Consider the following 24110-nt stretch of genomic DNA (forward strand, 5'->3'; position numbering starts at 1 on the left):
GGTACTTTTAAGTGTGTTTTTTTTGAAAATATAAACTTGATATATTTATTTTGAAAGTATTGTTTATCCAAAGTACATGATTTAATATTTTTTTAATATCAAATTGGTTTGGGTCCAAAAGATTAGACTGAAAATATTAGAAAGTTCTTTCTGACCTCTTTTGTCTGCGGTGCGAAGACCACGCGCAGACGTGTAAGTCTGCAGTGTGTTTGTTTTTTGAAAGATCTTTCATTAAAAAAGTCTGCGCGTTTTCTCCTTGAAACAGACATGGACCATGTGCTTCTAAGTTCTCCCAACCTCTTCTAACACCCAAGACCTGTTACATATTCATTCACTCATCTGTTTTATTTCCTCCAAACGCTAGCTCCCCCACCACTCTATTCACCGTCACACCTTCGACATCCCCTGCCTCAGCTGTCGCTCCCTCCACCGACCACATCCATGCCTACCGTCGACCATCGTACGTCTCCACCGGCCGCCTCCTCCCTACTATCGGCCACCCAACGCCAACGCCTCTGTCGCCCACCTATTGTCACACCTTGACTTAGGGTCTAGGCGTGTGACCACAAGTTGGTACCTGTTTTGTAAATATATCAGAGTTATGGTTAATTTTAACGGAAGACTTTAGGTTTGAATATAATATTAATTTACATTGAAAATTTACCCGGGAATTAAATACCCGCGTATTAATTTACAAAAGATATGTTTCATATTACAAGGATTTTAGTGTATCAAAAACGGAGCCATCTTGTACGCGCTTCTATCTTCATTAAGACTCCAATCCTTGTTAATACTACTTATGCTTAATTACTTGCAATGGGTTGGAAACAAAATATGTCAGCTATATGCTGGTGAACACGTATGACTCAATAAAACATTTTGAATGACGATTATAATACAAACATAGTTTTCTTGACAACCTCAGCGGAAGCATTACTACTTCCGGTATATGTACCACTGCCCTACACACATAACGGTATTCTCCAAGCCAAACGGTCCTGAACAGAGAACTGGTCATGACCGTTTAGTCCACGGCTACCTCGCCTTGATTGATTGATTGGACTTAACAATTATGTTTGGATCCAGATACATGCTTATTCGGTATGAGTTGATTTTATTTTCTGGTTTGTATTATAACGTTTTAGAGATTGCATGATCTCATGTAGACTTTGATTGACTCGTTAAGACAAACACCCGTTCGTCTCATTGAGTATAAGTATGTTTTGACTGATTGAAAAGGTTGACGTATTCACCTGTACCGTCGGTGTTAAGAAACCTTGACTGATTGATTGATTGTGAATAATAATTAACCTATACATAATAGGTTTGTATAAATACTTGAATGATGTTACTTGATTAAGCTATGATTGTAAGCTTAACCTTGAAATTGTTTATCTTTTGATTGTGAATGAAAACACTTGATTTTATGTGACGTTTGATATAGCATGCTTTGGATTAATAGGTTATATCATGTTGGTAAGTTTCTCCAGGTAAGTAAACGGGTCCCTCGGTTGATTGGGATTTATACGCATTACTTTTCCTTAGGCAAGAAACTTACTACTAGTGATATCCCCCTTACAGTTACTACATGCTCGTCAAAAATATATCTTTGATTAACATTACTTTATTATGAAGTAACGTTTATAAAAACTCGTTTATGAATGTGAATGTTTGTAAAATACGATCAAGGTTAAAGGCCATAGCCTTGATTGATAGTCTAAGCTATAATTCAAATAACTTAAACATAACTCCTACCTTAACGCGGATACTTAGATTGATAATAAGAAAAAGGCAGGTTCTTGATCTACTCGATTATACGATTGCTAGCTTGATTATAACTTCGTTCCTTGCACGAACTACGAGAAAATGGCACGTCGGCTTGTTACGGCAATGGGGCACGCCTTTCGAGGTTAAGTGTGTGTAAATGGAGGTGTGTTTGGGATGAAAACGGTTCAATCCCGTAACCCTCTATTTATAGGCAGAAATTGTACCCCGTCGCGATACGCGATGGGTTCCTTTTACCCCATCTCCGCAATTCGTCGCCGCCTTACCAGATGATAACACGTGGCCTATCATATCGTGCCACGTGTTGACACGTTGTTGGACACGTGTCCAATGACTCAGCAAGGTCATCGCGATACGCGATGACTATTGTGATTTGGGCCATAGCGTATCGCTACACCGCCCATGTCTCGGTTGTTGTGCAAGTCCATTGCGCTACGCGATGGGTTAAATGTTACCCCGTCGCGTATCGCGATGAGAGGAGAATTTACAATTTGGTCCCTATACTTATAAAAGTTATTATTTTAAAGTAAAATTTATAGGGTTTGAAACGCGGTGTTACACCTCTGCCTGCCGTCGGCCACTCTACGTTCGGTCGGCCACATCCTGCCTACCGTTAACTCACTGAATTCGAGAACTCATAGGCTTTCATCTTCTGCCATCATGTTATTATATAATTCCGTTTGATTGATTCCATCGATGAGTTACGGTATGGGATTTTGATAATCAAGTTCTTATTCAATTCCAAATTGTTCGCTTTTAAGCTTTGCTTGATCGTTTAATGATCGAAGAATCGAAGAAATGATTATTCCAAATTGTCTGCTTTTAATATTTTGATTTAGACTTTTTACTAACCGATAATTTACCCCACTTTGGTCTCCTATAATTGAACATTTTTAATTACACAGATGTTTTCTTTAGCTTTAAACGTGTCATATGATGATTATAATTAGTGCTGTTAATGAACCTAACGTCCAATGAATTGTTCGCGAATCGTTCGACGGGAAAGTTTGTTCGGTTAATAAATGAACAAACATGGACAATAAATTTTGTTCAATTATTGGTTTGCATAATTGTTCAATTGTTATTAGTTTTTTGTATAAATTGATTTGTTGAATTGTCATTAGGTTTATTTTTATATAGAAATTGACCATTATTTAAATTTCGATGTTGGAGGCCTTTCCTATTTAAATTTCAGTTTATTTTAACAGTTTGCAGACGCTAAAAACAAACAGTCTTCTTCTTGCAGATTGCAGAGATTTGGTTCACCTCTTCTGCTACAGATGCCTGCAAATGTGGTACGCAGACTGCAGACCATTTACCTTTGAAAAAACAAACACCTTAGTTTCCTAATTCTGTATGTAGTATTTTAGATTGTATAGTTCAAACATGAGAAATTCAAGAATTCTCATTTATTTGTGTTGTGTTCTTCTCCTCTTTTAGTGTGTCTTTGTGAGTGTGATACTAGTTTGGACCATCATCACCATTTTCGTCCATTCTCTTTCCTTTTGACTTATTCTCTCTACCTTTTCTCTCATTCTCGCTCACAACGCCATAAATGCATGTATTTAGCCAATGATTTTTCTTAAATGTATGTATGTATTTATCCAATGATTTTTCTACTCTCTCATCCATGCCACAAATGCCCCATAAGTTCATTTGATTGGGTGGCCTTGCGTGGTATTAAACCCATCATCTTTGATATGTTGGTTATACATGCTTTTCAAGGAGTTGTAGCTCCTGAGAATCCTTTTTTGAGTTACCTATTAATCTAACTTCCACCACCATTGAAACTATTTCCATTGGCAATCTCATAATAAGATTGGTGGGCCCAAAGTTAAAAAAAATTGAAAAGAAAAATTTACCAATCTAGATTGGCAATCTGGGTTGGTAGAGCAAACCCAGATTGCAATCCAAACTAACCCCCAATAACTTAATTATTCAATTAACTTTTAATATTCGAACTAAAAAAAATAATTAAATACACGATATTTCTTAAAAAAATTATGAACATTCCGACATAAATTTTATTTAAAACGGACTTCGTTAAAAAAAAAATACTTTTTTTAAGTTGGGATGAGTTGTGAATGTGTGTAAAAGATTGAGGTGAATTAAATTATGTAGATTGAGGAGAGAGAAATAAATTTTATAATGTGAGATTGAGATTGTGAGATTGTTGATGGGGATAGTTTGAGTCCTCCGACCTTTGATTAGGCATGTGTGGACCTAATCCCTTTAAGAGCATTCTCATCTCATTCCCCATCCCTATCTCTATAAATACATTAAAAAACATTACATTTCTCTCTCCTGTTTAATTAAAAATAATTTTTATATCTTTATCATTATAGTTTTCTCTCTCATATACTCACAACCAATACAACAAATATTAAAAAATAAATAGGGGTAAATAATGTTCCTCAAATTTAAAAAAAATCATTACATTTCTCTCTCCACCCTATAATTTACACTCACAATCACTCACAACCCCACCCTATAATTTACAACTCCCCACACATAATTATAGAGGATGGGATGGGAATGCTTTAAGTGGGAGCAGCCGCATACCCTTAATTTTTTTTCCTAGTGTCATATTGCTATATGTAAGTAAAAATCGTGAACCCCCCATCCCACTTTTAAATAAGTGTAAAGCACCCCCCCCCCCCCTCCCCTTTGCCACCGTCTCTCACTTTCGACCACTCCTTTGAAGTTTGTTTTTGGTACCGAGCACTAGGGTCTTTGGCCTCTTCACTTCTGTACTTAAATGGTTTATCAGATTTCTACTCTAATATAGACTTCTAACTTTGACTTTTAGATTTCTGGTCAAACTATAAGATTTTTTTGTTAACTTCTTGACTTTGAGTATCTAAAATTGGGTCTAGATTTCCAGATAATTCTGAATATAGTATGTTTATCGAATTTACTATTCCTTTGTCAAGATCATAATATTTAAAAAAGAAAAGAAAAAAAGAGAGGATGGCTAGCAGGAAAGAAACCATTGGCGAATCAAGTATTTTTACTAATTATAGAGGTAGGGTAGTGAAAAAAACAAAATACCCATAAAGGATCACCCGCGGGTCACTCAGGACCTCCTCAAAAGTCACCCACAGAACATTTCTAACACCCGCGTAACATAAGTAAGAGGAAGACTAAAGAACAGTCCCGAAGACTATCTGCGGGTCGATTAGGAATCCCTCAGAAGTTATCTGCAAGGAATCCCTCCATACGTAAAGATGACTAAAAGGTGACGTCAACAAATCAGTTGTAACCATCTTTCTTCTAGAAGATTTACGTGAAGATCCTTTCTTGAAAAGCATGTGATGTAACAACCAACTAAGAGAGGACGGCTGGCAAGGTTGTTATAACCATGCACATGGCCAGTTATCTCGTCCTATCTTATGCGGACACGTGTCCAATTTGTTACGAAGATCATTTTCTAGAAGGGGACAGCTGTACCTATAATATTCCCCCTAACCACCGGCTATAAATACCCTCTTTATCACCATAAGATATTCATTCACACTTTACATATTACATCAATTACTTTAAGTACTCTCTCTAGAACTGTACTTATTCCCACGTCGGAGGGTGGTTACGGGAAGACCCCCCTCTTGTCCTTCCCCTGATGAGCTCACGGTGTTCTATTTTGCAGGTTTCTGTCACCGGACTTGTTGAGCTGACTTTATACTATCGTGTTATTAGTTATCTAACCCGTACCATGTGGAACCATTGATCTAACCTATCCAGGTTTATATGTGCTCCTTCATTGGCGCCATCCGTTTTTGTGCTATAATTATAAGAGTTTTTTTTTTTTTTTTTTATTTTGGCTGGTATGAGTCAATCTCTTCAAGGTCTGATGGAAACTCCGATGATAACCAGACGTACTACTGGAATTAAGGCGCCTATGGGTCCTACTCCTGGCGATTTGGGACATGTGACGGTGGAGACTCGTCAGGCTCGTCGAGAGCCAGATCTGGAAATTCTCCTCTGAAGAGATCTCATCGTCAGAATGTCAGATCTGAGGGGATTCAATCTCCTGAAGAATGGTTGTAGTTGCAACAAGAGAAGGTTATAGCTGAGTATGAACTATGTGAAGAAAGAATCCGTGCAAGGACTATGGTTTATGATGATGTTCCATTAAGATCTCCATCTCCTCCTTCAACAATTAGGCGGAGTCAGATGTGAGAAAGTGTCAGAACTGAGGTACTTTCTGAGGAAGAAATGGAGGAGAGAAGTCGTGACAGAGATCGTCCAGTTATGCGGGGATTTTCCTGCAAAACTGTGTATGATCAGAGTCATGCTTCTAGAAGCAGAGATCCCACGTATCATCGTGATGAGTCTAGTTACTTTAGCGACGATAGTCAAGTTCATGTAAGAGAGGAAACCAGTCGCCCAAGTGCGATGGTTCGACATACTGAATACTGTAGCGATGCGGAATAAGATTATACTAAGCCTTATCGTCCCGCAGTGTTTCCTGAAAAACAAAATTTGTCTAGCGTATTACTAGAGCTCCATTTCCGGTTAATGTGAAAATTCCTACCAACTTGGGAAAGTATAATGGAATGACAGATCCGAGTGATCATTTTCTCAATTTTGTTGTAGTAGGGGGAGTCAGCGGTTGGACTCTTCCTTACTGGTGACATATGTTTGCTTTAACATTACAGGGGCTGCTCGCGAGTGGTTTGAGAAGTTACCGGGTGGTCAGATAAAAAATTGGAATGATTTGGTAGCTAAGTTCTCACATCATTTCAGCCAACAGAAAAAGCATACGCGGGACCCGTATGAAATTTTGGATGTCATTAGACGAGACAATGAATCTATTGAAGATTTCATTACTCGATTCAATGATGAAAGTTTGAACATTGGTGGTATTAGTGAAGACATGCTACGTGGTGTTTTTCGCAAGAACGTGCTGAGTGGGGCCTTAATCAAATGCTTAACTGGGAAAGATGGTATGCCCAAATCTTGGGATGAAATCATGTCTGCGGCAAAACTTTTTCCTAGAACAGAGAAAACTTTGGGATCTGAAATCCCTAAACAGACAACAGAGGTGGAATTCAAGAATACGCGGGTGAATATACCAGCGCGGGATTCAATCTGGTCTAGACTCCAACCATCCGCAGAAACTTCAAAACAACCAGATGCAAGAACATTGATTGTTAACAAGAATAAGGATCGTAATCTAGGGAAAGATAATAACAGATGGACCCCGTTAACAAAAACTCCTTCGGAGATTTTAACTACGGAAAATGTGAATTTCAAAACCCACAACCGCTCATAAAGAGAACGCATTTGAACCCCAATAAGCAGTGTATGTTTCACAATGACACCGGTCATCACACATATGATTGTGTTAGATTAAGGAATGAGATTGAAAATGCAATCAAGTCGGGAAAGTTAGAACATTTGTTGAAAAATATAAGGAAGGAAACCCATAAGACACCCGCACCAGTCAATTCTGGCCCGCCTAAATAGCAGGTTAAGGATTTAAATGTCTACATGATCCAAGGAGGAAAACTCTGCGGATACAAAAGACAAGAAGTTGATTATGAAGAGTGGAAGAGTGAGCCTGTTGTGTTTCCATGGGTCAAAGGGGGTCCATGTATGAAGTACCCGCTGATAATTACTGCCTTGATTGGACACTATAAATCTCAATACGTCTTCTTTAATACAGGGGGTATGTCTGATATCATGTATGAACAATGTTTTGAACAGTTGGACGAGGAAGATAAGGCGAGGTTGAAATCTATTCATGCGCTGGTGTCTGGATTCAAGTATGAAGTAATGCATCCACGAGGAGTAATTTCTTACCTAGTTACTCTCAGTGATGGCGTTCATTCGTGGATGAGGAGGTAGAATTTCTGGTCCCGCCAGCTGATGGTCGGTTAATTTGTATATGTTTTAGTTCGATTATTATTTAGTTTTAATAGTTAATTCTAGAACTTTCGATACTTCATATGTGTATTATTGGATTTCAGGTCACAGATGTTAAAGTACATAATTTGGACTTGTTGTGACAGGGTATGAAGGCCCGGGATGTCCAGCACACGAAACGAGGCAGTTTAATGAAGTTTGCTGGTGACAAGACCCATCGCGATACGCGATGGGCTTGCTTGAGGACCCATCGCGTATCGCGATGGGATATAAAAATATGTTGATTTTCTGGTCCATCGAGATACGCGATGGACCAGTGAAGACCCCATCGCGTATCGCGATGCGGTGTGCAGATGGGAATTTTAGGTTATAATCTATTCTTCATCATAAACAATCCTAACTCCGTTTTGACGACCAAGAGGCGATTCAAGCAGCCACAAGAGGCGATTTTCACCACCATAGCTTGTGCCAAGACCCTACATATGATTCATATAATCCGTATTGAAGATCCAATGATGTCAAGGCTCGGCTAATCTCCTATAATCGCACCTGGGATGTATAGTTTGTAATCTTTACAGTTTTCTCATGTAACTAAGAATATTATTGTATTATTATTGATGATTGACATATGATTATTGATGTTTGGTATTTTTGAGTGTTCGGTCGGTTTAGGTTTACGTTAGTCTGAACGATCTGTTACCAGTTGCTAGATAATTGATCATATGACTGTTTGGTTAGATTGAATACAAAAAAGCATACAATTATCCTTAACTGAGTCACACTGGCAAGAACTGTTTGATAACCAGTGCCGTGTGTAAAGTGATTGTTGATGTCTAAGGTTTTGTCTGATTGATCAGTCTTTTGTTAATTAATAATAATTAATCTGTTAGGTTGCATGAGATAACTGTAGGTTGCTTACTTGAATTCCCGGGTGTGATTTGTTTGTTAATTGCTTGAAACTCGTTTACTTGTTTGTTACTTAGTTCACTAAATTCACTTTAATTGCTTGTGTGATCAGCACTAAAAACCAGTTACTTCATAATATTAAGTCTGTACACGAACTACATTTACCACATACTCCTGGTGGATACGATACCTTACTTATCCTATCTAGGTAGTTTAATTAGGTTTTTGATTGACTTAAACGATGGTCATCACCAGCCAAGTCAAAGCATGATATAATCTAGGGAAGATAGACAATTGGTGAATTCAATGCTAATCCATCTACAACTCATGGTGTGGTAGGAGTCCCAACACGCACAGGCGTGTCAATCATCCGCGTTAACAAACATTGCTTCACAACAGAAAGTTAGAAACCGAGTAAGGTTCCAAAAATGGTGAAAAGAACTGAGCCAGAGAAATGAGCGATGAACTCAAAGTTTCTGGAACAAACAATCACAATTGATCCTGCTATTTCTAAAATAGTGAAGACATTTTTGAAGCAGCTGTTAGTTAAAAACTTGGATGTGTTCGCCTAGAAATCTCGTAGACATGACTGATGTTTCAAGAGAAATTGCGGAACATAAATTGCGGGTCAACCCAGCGTTCACTACGATCGTCAAAAAAATAAGCGGAAGATGGGTCCTAAACAAACAAAAGCAATAAATGAGCAAGTTCAAGACTTATTGCATGCCAGGATCATCAGAGAAATACGTTACCAAACATGGGTAGCAAATCCGGTGATTATACCTAAAAGTAATGGGACATGGAGAATGTGTATTGATTTTATGGATTTAAGCAAGGCGTGGCCAAAAGACTGTTATCCTTTAACAGAAATTGTCCTGAAAGTCGATGCAGTTGCACCGTTTAGATTTAAAAGTTTCCTCGAAGCTTACAAGGGTTATCATCAGATCCTCATGGCAGCTGGAGATGAGGATAAAACCGCATTCTACACAGACCAAGGCACATTTTTTTATAAAACTATGCCCTTTGGACTGAAAAATGCAGGGGCAACATACCAGCGCCTGATGGATGAAGCCTTTAAAGAACAAATTGGGCACAATTTGGAAGTTTATATGGATGATTTGGTGATAATAAGTGTTCAAGAAGATTGAATGTTAAGAGAAATTGAAGAAACATTCAACACTTTGAGAAAGATCAACATGAAACTCAATCCAAGTAAATGTTCTTTTGTGATGGAAGAAGGCAAATTTTTTGGGGTAATCGTCACGAGTGCAGGTTTCAAGGCTAACCCAGATAAAGTCCAAGCAATCGCTCGCATGTCTTCACCTTCTTCCCTCAAGGAAGTACAAACGTTGAATGGAAAACTGATAGCCTTAAACAGATTTCTAGCCAATCATGCAGCTAAGTCATTTCCTTTTGTGTCAACATTAAGGAACTGTTAAAAGAAAGCACACTTTAAATGGACTGCGGAAGCTGAACAAACGTTTATGGAGGTCAAAAAATCTTTAATGGAATTGCCTACGTTGTCCGCACCACAGTCAGGAGAACCATTGACCTTGTAGCTTTCAGCTTCATATATAGCCATTAGAGCAGTGCTGTTAATGGATAGGAATACTATCCAAACACCGATTTATTATGTTAGCAGAACGTTGACAGATGTTGAGACAAGATATTCAATTCTTGAGAACCTGGTTTTGTCCTTAGTTTATGCAGCCAGACGGCTCCACAAATACTTCCAATGGCACCCGATCAATGTGTTGACAAGGTATAAATTGAAGAGTGTTTAATGCAAACCTGAATTGTCTGGAAGGTTGGCCAAATGGGCTATTGAGTTGGGTGAACATGCGATTGAGTACTAACCTAGACCTACAATGAAGGGTCAAGTGTTAGCAGATTTTGTAACAGAGGTCCCGCTGAATAAAGAGGAAGAGTGTTTAATTGAACAAAAAACTCTTATATCACCGGAACAGGATCAGGTGTGGTCATTATTCACGGATGGTGAATAAAGTGGCGAAGTTTCTGGAGCGGGTCTTCGGTTGGTCAATACAGAAGGTCACGCGTTTACCTATGCTATCAAGTTAGATTTCAAGAGTACTAATAATGAAGCATAATATGAAGCCTTATTGGAAGAATTGCGGATTGCCAAGAAACTTGGTGTTCAAAATTTGGAAGCGCGCGTCAATTCAATGTTAATTGCGGGATAGATTAACGGGTCGTATGAAGATAAAAATGAAGTGATGGCATCATACTTGTCTCAGGCAAAAGAACTTATACTTCAGTTTGCATCTTGCAAAGTCATTCACGTTAAACGAAGTGAGAACAAATCAGCTGATGCATTGAGTAAGCTGGCTTCCACGAATTTTGAACACTTTGCAAAAGACATCCGCATTGAAGTTTTAGATCGCAATTCAGTCCCGCAAAACCAGGTGCTAGTTATACAGACGTGAGTCAAATTCTCGATGACTCCAATTGTTGCATATCTATCATCTGGGACACTTCTGGAAGGAAAGTCAGCGGCCTAGAAAATTCAACAAAAGGCATTGAACTATCAATTTAAAGATTGGGTACTTTACCGTAGATCATTCTTGGGCCTACTCCTCAGATGCGTCAACGCAGAAGATGCCAAATATATGATAAGAGAAGTTCATGAAGGAATATGTGGCTTACACGCATGCCCCGGAATGGTGGTGGCTAAATTGATGAACGCGGGATATTACTGGCCTGGAATTCACACTGATGGCGTGGCTGAGATTAGAAAATGTGATTCATGCCAATGACACACACCTAATGCCTTGAGGCCAAAAAATGAATTGGTTCCAGTATCGTCCGCATGGCCGTTGAAGAAATGGGCAATCGATATCATGGGACCATTCCCAGAAGCCCCGGGACACGTCAAATTTTTATCGTGGCAATCGATTATTTTACCAAGTGGGTTGAAGCTAAACCAGTTGTTTCAATTACTGCTGCAAACGTGAAAAAATTCTTATGGGAGTTTATTATCTCTCGCTTTGGCCTTTCGCAAACATTGGTCAGTGACAATGGGACTCAATTTGCGGATGGCGGTTTACAGGCATGGCTCAAAGAGTTGCAAATGAGTCAAGTGTTCACATCAGTGGCTCACCCGCAGGCCAATGACCAAGTTGAAAGAGAAACCATAAGCATTAAAGACGGGATCAAGTCAAGGCTTGGAACCAAGCGAACTGGGTGGGTTGATGAACTACCTAATGTGGTATGGGCCTTCCGAACCCAAAATAAGACAAGAAACTCAGAAACGCTGTTCAGTTTGACATACAGTACTGAGGCCATGATTCCGGTGGTGATCGTAGTTCCATTCGCAAGAATGTTGTCTGTCATTAATAACGAAGAATAACTGCTCCTGAATCTTAATCTTCTTGAAGAACGACGTGAGTTAGCACTCATTCGAGAACATAACTATAAACGCTAGCTTCAAAAGTATTACGATTCAAGGGTTAGAATTTGCAAATTCCATGCGGGAAATTTTGTCTTTCGCAATAATGAGGCATCAGGACAAGAGCTTTTGGGTAATCTGGCTCCAACTTGGGAAGGGCCATACCGAGTTAAAGAAGTTTTATCTAAAGATGCTTACAAATTAGAGAAATTGGATGGAACTGAGATTCCAAAAACATGGAGCATCGCCCAGTTACAAAGATGCTACATGTGAATGGTTACACGCCATTACAACAGATTATCATTTTTGTCTTTGTTTTCGGCATGCGTGCCATTAATAGTTAAAAGTGATGTGCGTATCACTTCATGTTAGATATTATACTGTAAATTGGCCCGCATGCCATTTCTCTTTGAGAAATCGTTTACCCGTAATATGCTTTGTGCACAAATTATTGTTATACTTGGCCTGAGTGCCGAAGTGACCCGCATGTCATTAAACATATACCTGGCCTGAGTGCCAGAAGTAACCCGCGTGTCATTAAACTTATTCTTGGCTACATGCCAGAAGTGACCCGCGTGTCATTTAACTTTTATACATGGCCTGAGTGCCAGAAGTGACCCGCGTGTCATTAAACCTTTATACCTGGCCTGAGTGACATAAGTTATCCGTGTGTTAATATCCTTATACTTGGCCTGAGTTTCAGAAGTGACCGGCGTATCATACTATTATCTACGCAATTCTTTATTGACATATATGAAGATCCTAAACAACACTTATATTATTTATCACAAATAAAACAAAGTGCGAAAATAAAATTGCTTCATATATATATACATATATATATCTATCAAACGGGATTACAAAAGGTTGCAACTCCAAATAATTTCTTAATCAAAACCATGAAACCTTATACTACTTAATCTTGAGCATCTGAACCTTCTTGATGTTGAGCTTGCGGAGTATCCGGTTTTGGAGAAGTAGGAGGAGTAGATGTGTCATATGAAGGCCCGATTAAATATTCCTTGAGACGATGAACACCATTTCCATCTGCGGCAAATTCAAAGATCACAACTTGAAGAGTGAAGGATAGATCATCATATCTTTCATTATCTTTCTATATTCCGCTCCTACGTTGCGGTCATGCAGGGATGCTCTTCAAGTGGGCGTTGAGTTTTCATATACTCAACACCTTCCTCAAAACCAAACTTGCGGCCAGCCTGAGAATAGACATTGAGAAGCATCGCAAGAAAATCACCCAACTCTTGCCTGTCCTTGATGTGGTCGATCACCTATCAGAGGAAATAAACAATAGTCAATATTTATAAATGCAAAATGTATGAAAGGGAATTATGGAACAGGGATAACATACCTGAGAAAGAACCTCAGACATCAACCATTGCTTGTCTTCTCAGACCGCTCAACGTTCTTTTCTAGCTCATCATACGCTTTAACAAGCTTGATATTATCAGCTTTTAATCCCTCCATGAGCTTCTCCATCTATTCCGCTTGTTGCTTCCGCAACTTAGCCTCTTCTTAGTATGCTTGAATCAGGTTACCTTGGTTGGTAACCTGACTCTCCAACGCCACATTGGCTTCTAAAGCTTTGACCAAGTCGACTTATTCCGCTTAGTCTCCTCACAGGCAGTAGCAAGAACGATATTATGCTTTTTTGCATGCCTCTTCCCATGAGCGAGCAACAGTAGCTTGGCGATCCTTCTCCGATCGTAGGGCGTTCTCAGCGTCCTTAAGCTTCCACTTCACAGTGTTAGCTTCCAAACACTGGTCCTCAGCAACATTATTTGCTTCCTCAGTTTGCCTAGATATCTCACCCCATTTTTCCTCCATGGAGAGCCATTCCCTGAAAATTTCCTGCCCGCTAGCGACAATTTTGGCCATGATAAAGTTGAAACTGCGGGCAATATCATGGCGTGAACGGCCATGCTGAAAAGTGATCATTGGAATAAAGTTCAACGAGGTATGTTCAAGTGGTCGTCCTCTCCGGGACTGGCCATCCCATAATAGTCAACATGAGAAGGGAGTTGGAACCTTCTAGATTCTGAGGAATTTTAGGAGTGAGATGTGCCTCCACCACCTGATTGGTTCAGTGGTGAGGAATGTGAGAAATGTGGTGGGGAATGCGGAGGATAAAATGGAGAGTTATGAAGGGACTCCTCTATCTCTGAATCCTCAACATCTTGCACTGGGTCATTCCCCTTGGAACCGGGAATGTCATTTGAAATAATAACAGTCCGTGGAGGAGATGGAGGGCACCTTGGTCAGGTGTAACTGTCGTCTCTGTAGATAGTAATAAATATGTGCCAAAACCAAACGACATAGAAAAAAATAATTGTTGGAAGTTTTATGGAAACAGTAGCTTACTTGGAGGTGATCGCATCGCAATTTCCTTAACTCGGTCCTCAAGACGGACCTTCTTTGGGTTCTTAGGGCCCGCCGCCCGTTTCTTCTTCGCTGGATCCTCTTCAACGTTGGCATGACTCCCTTCTGCTTCATCAGACTTGGAGGAACGATGTTTCCTCTTGAGTTCAAGATCTACCAAAGCACACATAATAGCCGAAGTATCAGATGTATCATCAAAATGACGTTCTTCACGGGGTGACGATTCGTCGCTTGAGGACAATAGTGCGATCACTCCGTCAGAAGTTAAGGCATTCAAAGACTGCTTCTGAAAGCACGAGTTCATGCCGCAACTCTTTTGGTAACAGGAAATGGTCCCTCGTCTTGTCCAAGACCGGGAGGGAAGTTGGATCACGTGAGCGTTTCTGCATGCAACCCACAGTCTTGTCAAACAGTGCGTTCAGCATGATCCGTCACCTGCAAAACACCATGTGGACGAACACTTAGAATAAGATTCAAAAACGAAGGTCACGAAGTAACAGTAAAAAAAATACTTACTATAATCCAGATTTTGGAAGAAAGGCTCACAATCAGGATATGACCATATGCGGCTCATACCGGCCCAAACTAGGGCACCCTCATTAATCGCACGTATTGGGGTCGGGGTCTTGACCAAGGTATCGTTCCGGGAATTTCCTTAATGTCGTGCAAGCTGCAAATCAAGAAATTTTCGTTGAGTGGACGGTGGACCATGGTTATTAGAACCACTAGCTCTGAAACCCAAAAGAATTTCGTCATCCATTCGTATGCGCTCCAGGGAGGTTCGGTGCAAACTATTCCTTTTAATGTAGTGGAACAGTTAAACCAACTACCCTGCACATTCATCTTGTAGAACACATCAAATTTTCCACTGTGGAGACTATATTGTTGGCCATGCAGATGAATTCGAAGTGTTGAATCCGCATGAGGCCAAAAGGGTGAAGTTGTAACAGGTGGATTTCATGGCCGGTGATGATATTGCCCAGGAACTTGGTTAACGGAAACCTAAGATTCCCAGTTGTGAAATATTCTGTATATAGGGCCATTTTTCCTGCAAGAGGTTTATTAGCTGTAGATCCGGCGGCAGGGTACTCCAGCCCCCATTCCGGTGCTATACCATATGTAGATATGATTTTTTCGAACTCAGATAATTTCTAATTGATTTCAATAGACTCTATGGTTGGTGAGGTTGAAGCTTTTTTGTCACCGGCCATTATGTCAGACGATAAAGGAAAGCAGCGAGCAATTGTGAATAATGGAGAATAGTTTCTGATTCGAGATAAATGAAGAAGAGATGAAGATGCAAAGGCGATGAGAGTTTCACAAATCACCATAAGAGCCTTATTTATACCCATCGCAGTTAATGCGATGGGAAGGTTACAGTAGAGAGAGAAAGTGAAAGGTACAACCAAGATACACCACGTCACGCGGGAAAACCAAAAAAGAGAAAGAAGTGGTACAGTAGCGTACACTTGACAGCGGGCACAAACATCACATTACCATACGATGCTTGCAGACCTGTCACGTCATCCTTTTTTATGTTTATCTTCAAAAAGGAAATATCTCCACAAAGCACACGCAAAAATTCAAAATCCCCATAAAATATCTTAAGTCAAAATTTTGAAACGCATAAAACTTCATGCGAAAGAAACAATGGACTAAGGGGGGGGGGCATATAGAGGTTGGGTAGCGAAAAACCAAAATACCCATAAATGATCACCCGTGGGTCACTCAGGACTTCCTCATAAGCACCCGCGTAACTTGAGTAAGAGGAAGACTAAAGAGCAGTCTTAGAGACCATTTGTGGGTCGATTAGGACTCCCTCAGAAGTCATCCAAAAGGTGTTCCCTCCATAAGCAAAGATGATGTCACACCTCGACTAGGTAGTTGAGGAAGCGTAATACGAGAATGTAACAGATAACTCTGGTATCAACCACATTGTTTGTAAAAAAATTCAAAAAACTAATTTACATCATATTACATTGGCTGGTACTAAGTTTACAACTAAGTGAAAAACACAAAACCAGTTCTCAGCTTCTTATTCGTTACTATGTACTCTGAATCTATTTACAGCGATTCAATTTCATATTTTAACACCCAGGGCGTAGCAATCATTCCTTTTTTGGCTCACCTGAAAAGCATGTTAAAACGGGTCAACTACGTCTAGTTGGTGAGTTTCAAGTTTCACGAGTATGAATGGAAATCAGTATACGAGTTCATGAAGTTCACAGTATGTATGTATGTATGTGTATGATGTTTTTACTAATCCACAAGTGAAATCGAAACGAGATAAAAATCCTTTCCCATGTACTCCCATTGGCATTTAACAGCCACTTTTCCCCAAGTAAGTACTATGTCTAACACCACATAGCAGAATGTAATAATATTAAATGACAATGTGCAACTAGGTTAACATGTTCCGGCATACCCCTCCGGCCCTGTCAGTTGGGTTTGTTAAACCGATAGTACTATCCACAAGCCACCGGCACGACGTTAATCACTTGTGTTTGTGGATACTTTCAAGTGTTAGTACTTAGATAATTCACATCATCACAAGTTTTCAAGTATATACGTATATGTAAACACGCTTTCCACCCCAAAAGTTCATAAAACAGTTTAAAAGTCATAAAACTCACCTTACCGTAGTACTGATTTGTTACACTTGTACTATGTATAATGCCTCGACTATAGCTCGTATCCTATAATTGGTATCGTACAGTTAACACTAGTACAATCTTTAAACTAAATCGGGCTGCATAACTAGTCTGGGTATAGCTGTTACGCCCATAACGTGCTAGTAGTCTTAGATTGTGACGTTGTACGTTATGAAATGATTAAAACCAGATTTGGCTCAGTTGCATCGTTTTTCGTGCCTTGCCAAGTTGATCGTTTATGCGTTTCGGAAATAGGTATGCTCACACAAACATAAGTAAACATACTGTTTGATTAAATGATTTGATTTATTAAAGAAGTTTAAAGTTTCGGTATCTAGATTGATCGCAGGGTTCGTTTCCGTTTTCATTCGGATTTGATTATACAAAACACGTATAATTCACCCGAAATATCCGGAAATCTCGCAAATAGTTCGTATTTATCAAATTCATCCAAAACTATGATATTTGACCACTTTTGATGTTTTGACATACCAATCAGTTTGTTAAATACAAAACTGCCGGTTTCGTTAAAACATATATAATTTAAATTTTCAAATAATCATAACTAATTATGTAATTACATATAAATTTTGAGAATTTTAATATAAATAAAGTAACATATTTTTAATTTAATAAAAATATTTTTAGAGTTTTTATACTTAACTATTTATTTATAAAAAATCATTTTATGTGTTATAATTAACCTATAAATACCCCGTTTATGACAAACGATTTCTGAATAATCCGATAATTTTTCTAAATGGTCTTAATATCATAACACAACCCCTGTAAAATTTCCAGAACCTAACTCTTTGTATAAAATACCCTTTTGTTCATTTTTCCACTGTTAAAACTCGATAAAAACGCAAATGCACAAACCGCACTTAGACAACTCTAAATGAACCCAAATTTTTCCAGTGATCTTAACATAACATTTATGAGTCTCAAAAAAAATTTCATAATATTTCATGAAGTTTACTATTTTTCCAAATAAACGCTAATAAATGGTAATAAATTCGCTAAATATTCTCGTTTATCGAAAAATTACCAAATTTGAAAAGGGACTCACGTATGTGATCCCTAATATCCCTGAAAAGTTTCACAAACTAGAAACATGCACGTCACAACCTAATACTAAACATGCCCTAAATGAATAATACGATAATTACCTTGTCGGTTTCGATAGTTTTCGGTGGTTTTATCGACTCTCCGGGTCTTGGTTAAGAAATTCAGTGTATCTACATATCATATAACACAAAACTGAGCATAAATAATCCATGTTCCAGCCTTGTTAATTAGGGTTTCGGTTAGTGTTTCAAATCATGGTTTTAAACTGTAAAAACGTTATATTAACGTTCTAATCCGTGTCTTTGGTCAAAAATCTATATGGTTCTGCCTTGTAAAAATGTTTAACATCAAAACATGATTTTAGGTGATTTTTAGGGTTTTGGAAGGTTAAACATGTTTAATAATAATCAAAACAAGATTATATGTTAATTATATGCATAAAACATGATTAAAAGTTCATAAAAAATAGGTTTTACCTTAGGTTTTCATGCAGGTTTATGAAGAGGATAAGCTTTCCAGAAGTTCTTGAGAGTTTTAGCGTGAAATGGTTTAGGAACATACAAGAAACAAAATATATATATTGGGGGTGGGGGGGGGGGGGGTCCCTTTTGGCGGCTGGAATTAAGGAGGGGCCATTGGGCCTCTCTTTTTGCCAATTAATGCCTTGGTTTTTGTGTAACGTGTAATTCTTGATCCAAAATTTAGTTCGGGTTTGGTTTTTCACGAGAAAACTAGTTCGGATGTGAAAACAGCGCGAAAACGAGTGTTTTTCATCCCATTTTTGTAAATAAGAAAAACGTACTGACTCGATGTAAAAATCCAAAATATTTTCAAGAATTTCTTAAAACATCTTATATAAGTGTTCCGTAAGTCGTATTCGTCTTGACGGATGCTACAATGCTCATTTTGATGTTAACGATTGCGTTTAAAGTCGTAACGTATTGTTACAAAAACATTTTTCGTTTAAATGGTTTTAAACGTACTGGGGCCTAATTATCAATATGTTAGCCACTATAATATATATACAACTCATATATGACCCGTCAGTGTATATACGGGTCATAATCAGTATCGTTCGGTTACTCGTTTAATCGCTACGAGTTAACCGATTAATCTTTTAATCGCTATGTAATGAATAAGGTATACCTCGTTTTGCCACGAATGTCACATTCTCCCACTGTTAAGAAATTTCGTCGCCATGATTTAATGTGTCAACGATTTTCTTTTTAAGAAACAAGTGAACGTATTTTTTTTTCAAAATTCGTTCTTTCTTTCCCAAGTAAATTCGGGTCCTCGTTGCGAGTTCCATCGAACTTTTACGAATGAGATTTTGTTGTGTCGTAACTGTTTGGTTTTCTGTCTACATTTTCTACTGGTTCTTCTACAAAGTTTAGCTTTTCATTTACCTGAACATCTTCCAGTGGTACTATTGTCGTCTCATCAGTTAGACACTTTTTCAAATTTGACACATGAAACACATCATGAATAGTGCTAAGTTCTAAGGGTAGTTTTAGTCGGTAGGCTACGAGACCAATTCTAGCAACAATCTCGAAAGGTCCAATATATCTCGGGGCTAACATGCCGGTTTTCCAAACCTTATAACGCCTTTCCAGGGGGACACTTTCAGAAATACCTAGTCGCCTATTTCAAAGGATAGCGGTTTTCTACGAACATCGGCATAGCTCATTTGTCGGTCACAAGCGGCTTTAAGTTTTTGTTTAATCTTATGAATCTTATCGGTTGTTTTCTTGAATCAAATCGGATCTTGAAATTTGAGCATCACCTAGTTCAGTCCAACAAAGTGGTAATCTACATTTTCTCCCGTATAATGCTTCATAAGGAGCTTCTTGTATACTACTGTGGTAACTGTTATTGTAAGAGAACTCAATGAGCGGGAGGTGTTGATCCCATTTCCCTTTGAAATCCAGTACACAAGAATGAAGTAGATCTTCTAAGGTTTGTATTGTTTGTTCGGATTGAACTTCTGTTTGGGGATGGTAAGTGGTACTCAGGTCTATTCAGGTTCCCAGAGCTTCTTGAACTGCTTGCCAAAAATGTGAAGTAAAGTGACTGTCTCGGTCTGAGATAATTGAAAGTGGTACTCCGTGTCGGGATACAATTTCGTCAATGTAAATTTGGGAGAGTTTTTCGGTAGTGTAGTTGTTACGGATCGGAATGAAGTGTGCGGATTTGCTTAATCGGTCTACAATTACCCAAATTGCATTATTTCCTCAGGAGGTTTTGGGAAGGTGTGTAGCGAAATCCATTGTGATTTGTTCCCATTTCCATTGTGGGATTTCAGGTTGTTGTAACATTCCCAAAGGATTTTGGTATTAGGCCTTAACACGAGCACAAGTCGCGCATTTACTTACATATGTGGCTATATCCTTCTTCATACCAGGCCACCAGTAAAACTCTTTAACGTATTTATACATTTTATCATTACCTGGATGAATTGAATATTTGGACTTGTGCGCTTCATCAAGAATCAATTCTCGAAGATCATGAAAGTCGAAATCCATACTCGATTTTTGAAGTAATATATTTCATCAATGTTATTTTCAAAGTTCTTTTCGTTCCCGTGCAATTCTTCCTTTTCTAATTGATCTTCTTTTAAGTCTTTGTCTTGAGCAATGCAAATTTGTTCGATAAGGCTATTCTGAATAATCGTTCCAAGTGTCCGTAATCTTAGGGGTTAATTTGTCCCTTCCGACTTAATGCATCAGCTACTATATTGGCCTTACCCGGACGGTATTTAATTTCACAATCATAGTCATTTAACAGTTCTACCCGTCTTCTTTGCCTCATGTTCAACTCTTTCTGATCAAATATGTGTTGTAGGCTTTTGTGGTCCATATAAATGGTACATTTGGTGCCGTACAAGTAGTATCTCCAGATTTTTAATTCAAAAATTACTGCTCCCAACTCCAGATCATGAGTTGTATAGTTCTTTTCATGTACTTTTAATTGTTGGGAGGCATACGATATCACTTTCTTCCGTTGCATCAGCACACATCCTAAACCTTTACGAGATGTGTCACAATAGACTACCAATTCATCAGTTCCATCTGGAAGACATAATACTGGAGCTTCACATAACTTTTGTTTTAATGTTTGGAAGGCCATTTTTGTTCTTCTCCCCAGTCATACGTTCGATCTTTCTGAGTTAGGAGGGTTAAAGGTTGGGCAATGCTTGAAAAATTTTCAATAAATCGTCGGTAATACCCGGCTAATCCTAAAAATTGGCGAATTTCTTTTGGTGATTTAGGTACTTGCCAATTTTTAATAGTCTCAATTTAACTTGGGTCTACTTGGATTCCTTGTTGATTCACAATGTGTCCTAAGAATTGTACTTCTTGTAACCAGAATTCACATTTGGATAATTTGGCGTATAACTTTTCTTGCCTCAATAATTCCAAGATTACCCGCAGATGTTGCTCATGTTCCTCCTTACTTTTCGAATATATTAAGATGTCATCGATAAACACTATCACAATTTGTTAAGGTAGGGTTTGCAAATTCGGTTCATGAGATCCATAAATACTACAGGTGCATTGGTCAATCCAAACGGCATAACCAAAAATTCATAGTGACCGTACCGAGTTCGGAAGGCTATTTTTGGGATATATTCCTCTTGAATTCTTACTTGATGATAACCAGATTTGAGATCGATTTTCGAAAAATACTTTGGTCCCTGAAGTTGATCAAACAAGTCATCAATTCGAGGTAATGGGTACCTATTCTTGATAGTCACCTTATTTAATTCCCGGTAATCAATACACATCCGAAAACTTTCGCCTTTCTTTTTCACAAATCACACCGGTGCTCCCCATGGTGAATAACTAGGTCATATAAAGCCCCTATCTAGTAACTCTTGCAATTGATTAGACTGTTCTTGCATTTCAGAAGGTGCAAGTCGGTAATGTGCGTTAGCAATGGGAGTTGCTCCTGGTATTAGGTCAATACGGAATTCAACTTGTCGGGTCGGTGGTAAAACATGCAACTCATCAGGGAATACATCTGAATATTCGTGTACCACTGATATGTCTTCTAATCGTTTTTTATCGGGGTCCTTGATTGTTACACTCGCCAAGTACAACGTACAACCTTGGCACAAATACTTTAGTGCCTTAAGTTGGGATATGAGAGGCAATATAGTACCATATTTCTCACCTTGAACGATCATTGCCTCACCATTCGAAAGGGGTATCCAAACAGTCTTATCTTTACAAATGATTTAAGCTTTATACTTAGACAACCAGTCCGTACCGACTATAACATAGAAACTTCCTAATTACACTGGAAGTAAATAAATAAGAAATGGGTGGTCGTTTAGGGTAATGGAACAGTTTTGGACTATTCGGCTAACAAGTATAGACTTACCGTTAGCGAGTTCTATAGTGTATGGTTTTGTTAGCTCACTAACTGGCATATTTTCTAAAGGTAAAAAGTTAACATATATGAAACTTCTATCAACGCCCGTATCAAACAAAACTGAAGCATACAGACCGAAAACTAAGAATGTACCTGTTACCACATTCGGATCATGACGTGCTTCACCCGATCCTATTAAAAACGCGGGTCCCCTATCTTCGTTGGAAGTTGATGCTTGTGCTTGGTTTTGTTTTCTCACTGCACCCTGATTCAGCTTGATGCAGTATCTCCGATAGTGTTCCGTACTACCACATTCGTAGCAGGTACGGATGTTCATGGTAGGTGGGGTTTGTTGATTAAGTTGTGGTCGGGTTGGCTGAGGTCGAGGTGGTTGGTTTGCTTGTTGTGGTCGGTTGACATTATTAGTGGTGGTTCTACATGGGGCGTAATGTCCAGTCCTTCCACACTTGTGACATATTACTGGTTTGCAGTCACCCACATGATGAAGATTACATTTCCCACACTTCAGTAACGTCCCTTTATATGTTTCTTGTTTCACATTTGAACTGGTCATGGCATAGTTTCAGGTAATCGGACGGGATCATTTAGTTTGAGGGTTCCGTTGCGTCCTAGTCCCATAATCAGATCATTTTAAACTCGATGTTTAAAATATTCTGCATATAGGGCCATCTTGCCGGCAAGAGGTTTATTAGCAGTAGATCTGGCGGCAGGGTACTCCGGCCCCCATTCCGGTGTTATACCATATGTAGATATGATTTTTTCAAACTCAGATCGTTTCCAATTGTTTTCGATAGACTCTATGGTTGGTGAGGTTGAAGCCATTTTGTCACCGGCCATTATGTCAGACTATAAAGGAAAGCAGCGAGCAATGGTAAATAATGGTGAATAGTTTCTGATTCGAGAGAAATGAAGAAGAAGATGAAGATGCAAAGGCGATGAAAGTTTCACAAATCACCACAAGAGCCTTATTATACCCATCACAGTTAATGCGATGGGAAGGTTAAAGTGGAGAGAGAAAGTGAAAGGTACGGTCAAGATACGCCACGTCACACAGGAAAACCAAAAAAAGAGAAAGAAGTGTACAGTAGGGTACACTTGACAGCCGTCACAAACGTCATATCACCATACGATGCTTGCAGACCTGTCAAGTCATCCTTTTTTATGTTTATCTTGAAAAAGGAAATATCTCCACATAGCACACACAAAAATTCAAAATCCCCATAAAATATCTTAAGTCCAAATTTTTAAACGCATAAAACTTCACGCGGAAGAAACAATGGACTAGAGGGGGGGGGGGACTTATATAGGTAGGGTAGTGAAAAGACGAAAATACCCATAAAGGATCACCCGCGGGTTACTCAGGACCTCCTTAGAAGTCACACGCGTAACTTAAATAAGAGGAAGACTAAAGAACAGTCCTAGAGACCATTTGCGGGTTGATTAGGACTCCCTCAGAAGTCATCCACAAGGTGTTCCCTCCATAAGCAAAGATGATGTCACACACCGACTAGGTAGTTGTGGAAGCGTAATACGGGAATGTAACAGATAACTCTAGTATCAACCACATTGTTTATAAAGAAATTCAACAAACTAAATTACATCATATTACGTTGGTTGGTACTAAGTTTACAACT

Source organism: Bidens hawaiensis, unplaced genomic scaffold (assembly GCF_021521415.1).
Source record: "Bidens hawaiensis isolate Kalapana, Puna unplaced genomic scaffold, B.hawaiensis_p1.1 tig00038692_1, whole genome shotgun sequence".
NCBI classification, from domain to species: domain Eukaryota; kingdom Viridiplantae; phylum Streptophyta; class Magnoliopsida; order Asterales; family Asteraceae; genus Bidens; species Bidens hawaiensis.